The sequence below is a fragment of the Leopardus geoffroyi genome, chromosome D3 (genome assembly GCF_018350155.1).
Source record: "Leopardus geoffroyi isolate Oge1 chromosome D3, O.geoffroyi_Oge1_pat1.0, whole genome shotgun sequence".
Lineage (NCBI taxonomy): Eukaryota > Metazoa > Chordata > Mammalia > Carnivora > Felidae > Leopardus > Leopardus geoffroyi.
In genome coordinates this window covers 76,373,620-76,382,297 of record NC_059339.1, presented here as the reverse complement: position 1 = coordinate 76,382,297, position 8,678 = coordinate 76,373,620, and the positions used below count along the sequence as shown (strand labels likewise).

Genomic DNA, 8,678 nt, shown 5'->3' with positions numbered 1-8,678 from the left:
GATCAGGCTCTAATCCTTAAAGATTAAGTATGATTATTTCCTAAGAACAAGGACATTCATTTAAGTAATCATAATATAATTACTAAAATCAAAACTATAATCTTGAAATAATTCCATTCTCTTGTTTGTGGATCTTATTCAGATTTCACCAATGGTCTCAAAAATGTCCTCCTGTAGAGTAATTTTTATTTTTCTAGGATGGAATCTAATCCCGGGTCACTCAATGCATGTGGCTTTCATGTCCCCTTAGTTTTCTTTTCTTTTGTTTTTTAACTAATTTTATTTTATTTTAAGTAATTTCTTTACCCAACGTGGGGCTCACACTTACAACCCTGAGATCAAGAGTTGCTCACTCTACCCACTGACCCAGTGAGGCCCCCCTCCCCTTTCTTTTCGTTAAAATGGGACCATTCCTCAGCTATAGTCTTTCAGGATATTGGCATTGTTGAAAAATATACTTATTCTGTAGAACGTCCCCCAGTTGGTGTTTGTCTAGTGTTTCTTTACGATTAGGTTCAGGTTATAAAAACCGAGAAGAATATGATACAATTGATGCTATTATCTTCTTAGTCCTTTTAATTTCAGTCTTTCTGGTGCGTGTAGTGTCATTTTACATCGCAGTTGTTGTTGTTGTTGTTGTTGTTTTCCTTGGAGACTCTATTTTCAAATAATCTCTACACCCGACATGTGGCTCGAACCCACAACCCTGAGATCAAAAGTCTTATGCTCTTCCAACTGAGCCAGCCAGGCACCTCTACATTGTAGTTTTATTTTATTTTATTTTATTTTATTTTATTTTATTTTATTTTATTTTATTTTATTTTATTTTATTATGTTTATTTATTTGTTTTGAGAGAGACAGACAGAGGCACGTGAACAAGTAGGGCAGGGGTAGAGGGAGAGAGACAGAATCCCAGCAAGCTCTGTACTGTCAGCACAGAGCCCGATGTGTGGCTCGATCCTACAAACTGTGAAATCATGACCTGAGACGAAATCAAGAGTCAGATGCTTAACCAACTGAGCCACCCAGGTGCCCTACATTGTGGTTTTAGTTGGCATGTCCCTCATGACTAGTGAGGTTGTACATATTTTCATGCTTCTGAGCTATTTGGATATCCCTTCTTTTGCCCAATTTCCCCCCTTATTATCTCTTTCTTGTTGAATTGTATGGGTGTTTGGCATATATTCCCAATACACGTTCTTCTTGGTCTGTGTGTCACAAATATTTTCTCCCACTTTGTGACTTGCTTTTCACGCTCAAGGAAATTTATTAAACCTTTTATGTTTAAAACATTGCGTTCTGCTTTAAAAATCCTTCCCTATTGTTTATATTATCTTCTACAAACACTGTTGTTTAGCCTTGCACGATCTATAATCAATCTGTTATTAACTTTTGCATATGGTGTAAGGTAAGGTCAAGTTTCATTTTCCTTATATGAAGGTCCAATTGCCCAGCACTGTTTATTGAAAAGGCCATCCTCTATTGCTCTGAAGTGCTGTCCTTGGCCTAAATCCATTGTCCATGTTGCACGGTCTTTCCTGGAGTCTCAGTCTCTTCCATTAGTCTCTATCCATTGTTACCCCAACGCCATCCTACCTCATTGCTATAGTTTCGTAAGTCTTGATATTTAGTGAAGTATGGCCTCCATCTAATTTTTCAATAATACCTTGTCTAGATTTAGTCCTTTGCATTTTGATAAAATGTTTAGAATTGGTTTGTTAAATTCTGTGATGAAAGAAAGAAAAACACTGGGAGTTTTGATCAGAATTGCATCACTGGAGAGAATTGACATTTTTACGATGTTGATTTACCAATATATGAGTATGGTTTATCTCTCCATATACTTAGTGGGGTGTGTGTGTGTGTGTGTGTGTTTCTCTCAATAATGTATTACAGTTCACTGTGTAAAAACATCATTTGTTCATTTGCACATCCTTTGTTAATTGTATTCCTACATATATGATTCTTAGGTTATTAGGATGTGGGAATGCAATTAACTTTTCTTTTTTTAAATTTTTTTAAAATTTATTTATTTTGAGAGAGAGAGAGCGTGCACGCACACAGGAGGGGCAGAGAGAGACAGAGAGAGAGAAACCCAAGCAGGCTCTGCACTGTCAGCATGGAGCCCAGTACAGGGCTCAAACCCACAAACTGTGAGATTATGACCTTAACTGATGCCAAGAGTCAGATGCTCAACTGACTGAGCCACCCAGGTGCCCCTGCAGTTCAGTTTTAAAATAGACATTGTACATGGGGCACCTGGGTGGCTCAGTTGGTTAAACGTCTGGCTCTTGATTTCAGCTCAAGTCGTGATCTCACAGTTCCTGGGATCAAGCCCTGCGTCGGGCTCAGGGCTCACAGCATGGAGCCTGCTTGGGATTCTCTGTCTCCTTTTCTCTCTGCCCCTCCCCTGCTTGCATTCTGTCTCTCCCTCAAAATAAATAAATAAGCATTGAAAAATAAAATAAAATAGACATTGTATGTAGCACACTTGCTGAACTCAATTAGTCTAAATACTTACTTGTATATTCCTTTGGCATTTGCAATTCATAGAATCTGCGAATAATGTCAGTGTTATTTCTTCTTTCCTAAATTTTTTTTTCTATTTCCCTATTCTTTATGGCCTGCCTGGGGCCTCTAGCACAGTGTTGAATAGACTTGGTCACACTGGAAATCCTTGTGGCACCAAGGAGCTGTGCCTCTGAGATCCCCCTTCCGAAATGAGCCTGACCTTGGGAGTGTGGTTAGCTCACAGCCTCCGACTGCAGGCGGCCTCAGGATCTCCTCCAGCTTCTGAGCTGGGGCCAAGCAGTTCCAGAGCGGCTTCCAGCCAACAAGTAAGCATGGCAGTGGTGGAAGGAGTCACTTATTTAGGCAGCCTGGGGTTCCCCTATGGGAAAAATTGAGACACAGCTCCCCATTGGGTTGGTGAAGATATTCCCAGAGCTACACTGCGATCGGAGGCCGCTCCTGTCTCTTGTTCGTCCCTCCCCTCTCCTACCACATGCGTCAGAGCCACACTGAAGCCTGCGGCTTTCTCTGCCCAATCCTGCTCCCTCTCACAAGTGTCACAACCTCACAAGTGTCACCTCCAACAAGTACATTGCACTTCGAGATCCATCTTGGCGTCTGCTTCTCAGAGATTAGTCAACACACTTTGCCTTATTCTCAAAACCAAAAGAAAAAAAAGTTTTAACATGTAATGATTAATTATGGTGTTTAGTATAAGCTTTTTGTGAATGCTTATGATCAGATTAAGGAAGTTCACTTCCTGGATTGCTAGAAGCTTTCTTTTTAACCATAAATGGGTGCTGAACTTAAGCAAAACCCTTTCTACGCCTATTGAGGTGATTACGCAAATAGTTTTTCTCCTCTGTTCAGTGAATATAGAGAATTACAGTGGTTGATTTTTGACTGAGAAGCACATCTTGCTTTCCTGGGGGGGGAAAGTAAGTTGATCATTATGTATATTGGCCTTTTGCATATTGCTGGAACCTGTAAATATTTTGTATAGGATTTTTACATCTAATGTTCCTGAGTGAAATTAGCCTGGAATTATCCTTTCTCATAATGTCTTGTCCAATGTTAATATCAAATCTATACCAGGCTCATAAAATGAGGTGGAGAGTGTCCTCTCCCCCAGCATAAATAGTTTATTGTGAACATTCTAATGTCGCACTAGGGGACTCGAGCGTTCACTCAGGAGTACTCTGCATGGGGCGGGGGGGGGGGGCGCCAGGAGTGTACTGAAAATATACCGTGTGAAAATATGGGTTGCTGAGGAGCAGACTTCATGCCATAGCCTTGGTCAGCTAAGCTATGTTGGGCAGGAACAAACTAGGCCAGGCCGAGAACGCTTAGTTCTCCTTTGGCCGGCCCACACCTGGTTTCTTGTCCTTCCTCATGCTTCCTCATTCACGATCTTGTTGGGGAGAGGGAGGTACGAGGAGGCAAGAAGCTCTTTAGCTGCCAGCCTGATGCTACCAGCTGAACATTGGGTTCCCAGTCTAGTCTTTGGCTGGGAAGGCGTCCAAGGACTTGGACCTTCATTGTAGTATCTTCAGACTGGTTGGCGAGAGAGACGTGGCCCTGCCCTGGGGCTGCCCTCCCTCTGCGGCGTCCAAGAGTTGCTGCGTGTAGCAGAAGGTGCAAGCAGCATGTGGCCTATGACCTGCATGCCACAGAGGGGCCAGTAAAGAGCTTCCTTCACGATGCACTTGACCCCGTAGAAGTGCATATCACAGGAAATGGAGCATGTCCCATCACGAGTTGCCTTCACTCTCAAACAACCAACGAAGTCCTGTGGGTTAATTTTGTACGGGTCAAAGGTTTTGCAGGCCACTTTGATCTTCTTGGCAGTCTTATGGGAGGGGGAAATTAGTACCCAGTCCCTTGCATCAAGACAAGCATGGGGTTGGCACCTCTCAAGGGTTTCTCCCAGGCTTTCAGTGTTCTCCCCCTTGCACGTGGGACCTCAGCTGCTCTGATGGGGACTGCTACTTCTGCCCCTTCTGGAGGACCACGGACTCTGTCTTGTCTGTCAGGGTTTGGAAATACTCTTCTGTCGTCACCCTGCCATCTTCCTCCAGCACCAAGAAGAGGGTTTGTCTGCCAGCATCAGGGTGTCCCTGACCTGGAAGGAGATCTTCAAGGTGTCACAAAGCCCTTCTGCCTGCTCTGGTTGGCACTGCCGACTCTGCAGGGCCCCAGACTGGGCTCCAGCAGCAGCTACAGGGTCACCACCCATGTGTCACTGCCACACATCTGCTGAGGGACTCGAAGTAGAAAAAGTTGAGGAACTTCGTGGCATATTCCAACCTCATCAGCCAGACTGGGTTGGGCAACCTCCCCACCCCCCACAGCCTCGTCACCTCCCCACCATAATGCCTTTGGGAAGTGTTTCCTCTTATTAAAGTCTGGAAGAGATTGTGTAAGCCCGGAGGAGGAGGAAAAGGAGAAAAAGAAGAACACATGAAGTAGGGTTCCATGTATTAGCATTTTTAAAACAGGCAAAAGTAAGCTATCCTGCCCAGTAATGCATACGTTGCTGGGAAAGCTGTAAAGAGAAGCAAGAAGATGTCCATCACAAGTGTCAGAATGGTGGTCGTGTCTTTAAGGAAGTGAGGAATTATTATCTAGGATGGGCAGACAGAAACTTCTCCAGTGTTAGCTGTATTATTGACCTGGGTGGTGGTTATGCAGAACTTTGCTTTAAAATTCTTTGGACCAGGGATAATAAGTCTTCTTTAAGCCATAGTCTTTCAACGATGACCTACGGGCCAAATGCAGCCTGCTGCCTGTTTTTATAATAAAATTTACTGGGACACGACCACATTCGTTATGTGCTTTAGTGCTGCAAACAGACCAGAGAAGTTCTGGCAAAGAGTGTATGTCCTGCAAAGTGAAAAATATTTACTACCTGGCCCAGAGGAATTCATAAAACACGAGGCATAGTTTCAACCAGAGGTGGTTTTAACCTTATATAGAAATTGTATGCACTCTTCTGTACAGATGGCCTATTTCACAGTTTTTTAAAGGAGCAGAAAAAGAGAAGAAAAGAAAGAATGGGATTGGTGCCTAATATGGTTAATATTTATTCATTAGTTTATATAATCTTTATTTTGAAGACCCACTCGGAGAATATGATTCAAGGATTATTTAGTGTCATTAACTAAAACCCATTTATGCTAGTTCACGTAAAGGGAGATTTATTATATAGAAACAGGACCCCCAGGAACCCAACTGAGCTTCGAGATTGAGAATACCAACTCCAGGCAGTTTCTCTCTCTCTCTCTCCTGGTCACCACCACCTCCCTGGCCTCTCATCTTTGCTACTGTCCCCAAGTGGTGATTTCACCCCACGATTTGTTGGCATTCTAGTTGGTCCTTTGCAGACCATTCTCTCAATCCCTATATCCAAATTCAGAAGAGACAAGCTTCCTGCCCAACTCCAAATTCTTGGAGCAAGTGGAATGTCTTCCAATTTAGCAAGTGGAATGTGAACTGGACCCTGGTCACATGGGTCCAGTTCACAGTGATGGGCAGGTAGGGGTAGCTTGTCTGGCCTGTGGAAACAGAAGCATTTCTAAGAAGGGACTGTGGGTGGGGAGCAATCATTCACACATGTAACAAAATAAGACAGGAACAAGGATGGGCATTGCATGGGGGGGCAATAAACAGTAGGGGAGGAGTGATAGATGCTGAAAGGTATTGCAGGATCCTTTTATTTTTTATTTTTTTTTTCAGCGTTTATTTATTTTTGGGACAGAGAGAGACAGAGCACGAATGGGGGAGGGGCAGAGAGAGAGGGAGACACAGAATCGGAAACAGGCTCCAGGCTCTGAGCCATCAGCCCAGAGCCCGACGCGGGGCTCGAACTCACGGACCGCGAGATCGTGACCTGGCTGAAGTCGGACGCTTAACCGACTGTGCCACCCAGGCGCCCCGCAGGATCCTTTTAAAGTGTGTACAAGGATTCATTTGCACTTGGTTTTGAGAGTCTTTATAAATACTTTTAAGCCCTTGAAATAGAAGGCCAAATTTGGGGGCAGGGTGGAAGAGAATAGTGGATTCGTTAGCAAAAAAAAAAACAAAAACAAAAAACAGTTGAAAAGGAAAGGCAAAAGCTAACCCTGGAGGAAAAGCCTTTGAATAAGACTGATTTGCAAAGGAGCACTCTTAAATGGTTCTTACTTCAAAATAGTAGTCCTAGGAGCTGTGCTTTTGCGATCAACACGGTGGAAATCAGAACTGTGGAACTCTTAACTGCAGTACTCATGCTGGGCTCTTTACACATGCAAAGGAGAAGTCGGCTAACCCACCTTGTACTTAGAGATACAAATGAAACTAACTGGAACCCTAGCCCTTCACAGTGGGGTGGCCGTGGTGCCAGTTTCCCAACCTCCTCTAGCCCACGATCTGCAGCAGGGTTTAATGGTTTCCTTGGATGGCTCTGCCACGACTCCCCAGGTGAGAACAGAAGTCACCTGATAGTCAATTGGAGGGTGGAATATATTTCATAGGCAATGGACTAGGTTTCCATTAGATATCTATGGCATCGGACCTCACTTTGAATAAACTTTAAAATATAAGATTGCGAGAAGTGAGGAAGAAGATTCATCTTCAGAAATACCAGAATGAAAGTTGTAGTGTCTCTAGTTTACAAGAGGTTTATAACCTATCGGAAATCTATATGGCCCTCCCCCTTCCCCCCACCCACCAACAATGGAGTCACAAACCCTTAGACACTTCACTACCTGGTTCTTCTTCCCTTTTGCCTTGCAGGCTTATTTTCACCAGCTTTGCCACGAGCATGTGCCAAAGAACAAAGGGAGGAGGGACTGAAAGTCTCTGCATCACCTCAGGGAATGTACATTTGTTCTAATCAGATTACTTTATGCTTTACGGGGGCACAAGTGATGTCTGGTAAGGCTGTACCCTCGGTGGCACTCAGCCAATGGGGAACCAGGGGAGGCGCTTGCACGCTAGGAAATAAATTGTCAGCTGTAACTGCCCCGAGTATGCCTGTCAGGCACCTGCTCTTGCAAGAACGTTGATTCAAGCCTCGCTTCACTGTGGCTCCGCACGCTTCCTTCCTTTGACTGGGTCAGTGGGCTTATTTCTTACAGGATACATGCCCAGGAAAGGAATGCCTCCTTAAAATGTGTGAACATTTCTAAATGGCTTGGACACATATATTGCCGAATTGCTTTCCAAAGGTTTGTAGTGAGTCATACTGTCCCTGGCAGTGCAGAGGGTTCCTGTTCCTCCGTATTCTTGCTGGTACTGGGGATGAATATCTATAAGCCGGCAAGTAAAAATAACGACCTTGTTTTAATTTGTGCTGAATTCCTTTTGATGAGAGATCTAGGTAGGCACGTAGATACATAAGGTTCTAAACTTTAGAAGGTGAAAATTTTCCACAACTGAGTGCAGTCAAAAGAATATGCTGCAAAGTGTCCCCACCCGCCCCCCCCCCCCAAAAAAAAACCCCAGAGGAGAGTTTCAACAGTGCTGTGAGCAAGAATCGTATTGCTGGAATAACAATGTTCATGGACTATTTATTCAGGCAAGTAACTTCTCATGTTTCTGTTTTAAGAAAGGAAGAAAGCATATTTTTCATTGGATTAATAGCAGTCCTAAATGAGATAATGTATGCAAAAAAAGTGGCACCTAATAGATCAGAATGGTATTGTGTGCTTTTAAAAAGTCAGGTAATTTTGGGGCGCCTGGGTGGCTCAGTCAGTTAAGCGTCTGGCTTTAGCTCAGGTCATGCTCTCGCAGTTTGTGAGTTCGAGCCCCGTGTGGGGCTCTGTGCTGACAGCTCGGAGCCTGGAGCCTGCTTCAGGTTCTGTGTCACCGCCTCTCTCTGCCCCTCCCATGCGCATGCTCTGTCTCTCTCCGTCTCTCAATGATAAATAAATGTTAAAAAAAATGTTTTAAAAAGGTAATTTTGGGGTGCCTGAGTGGCTCAGTCGGTTAAGCATCCGAATTTGATTCAGGTCATGATCTCATGGTTTGTGGGTTTGAGCCCTGCATCGGGCTCTGTGCTGATGGCTCAGAGCCCAGAGCCTGCTTTGGATTCTGTGTCTTCCTCTCTCTCTGCCCCTCCCCCACTGGCTCATGTGCACGTGCGCACGGCGTGCTCTCTCTCTCTCTTAAAAATAAGCATTAAAAA

The 8,678-nt window shown here is 44.1% G+C and overlaps 1 non-coding gene and 1 pseudogene across 1 annotated transcript; both read right to left on the bottom strand.

Annotated features, from left to right (window-relative positions):
* Window positions 1–677: 677 nt before the first annotated feature.
* TRNAK-UUU lies at window positions 678–750 on the bottom strand. Its single transcript has one exon. It is a non-coding gene; the product is annotated as a tRNA-Lys (tRNA).
* A 3,297-nt stretch (window positions 751–4,047) lies between these two features.
* Window positions 4,048–4,824, bottom strand: LOC123587502 (annotated as a pseudogene).
* Between the last annotated feature and the right edge of the window lie 3,854 nt (window positions 4,825–8,678).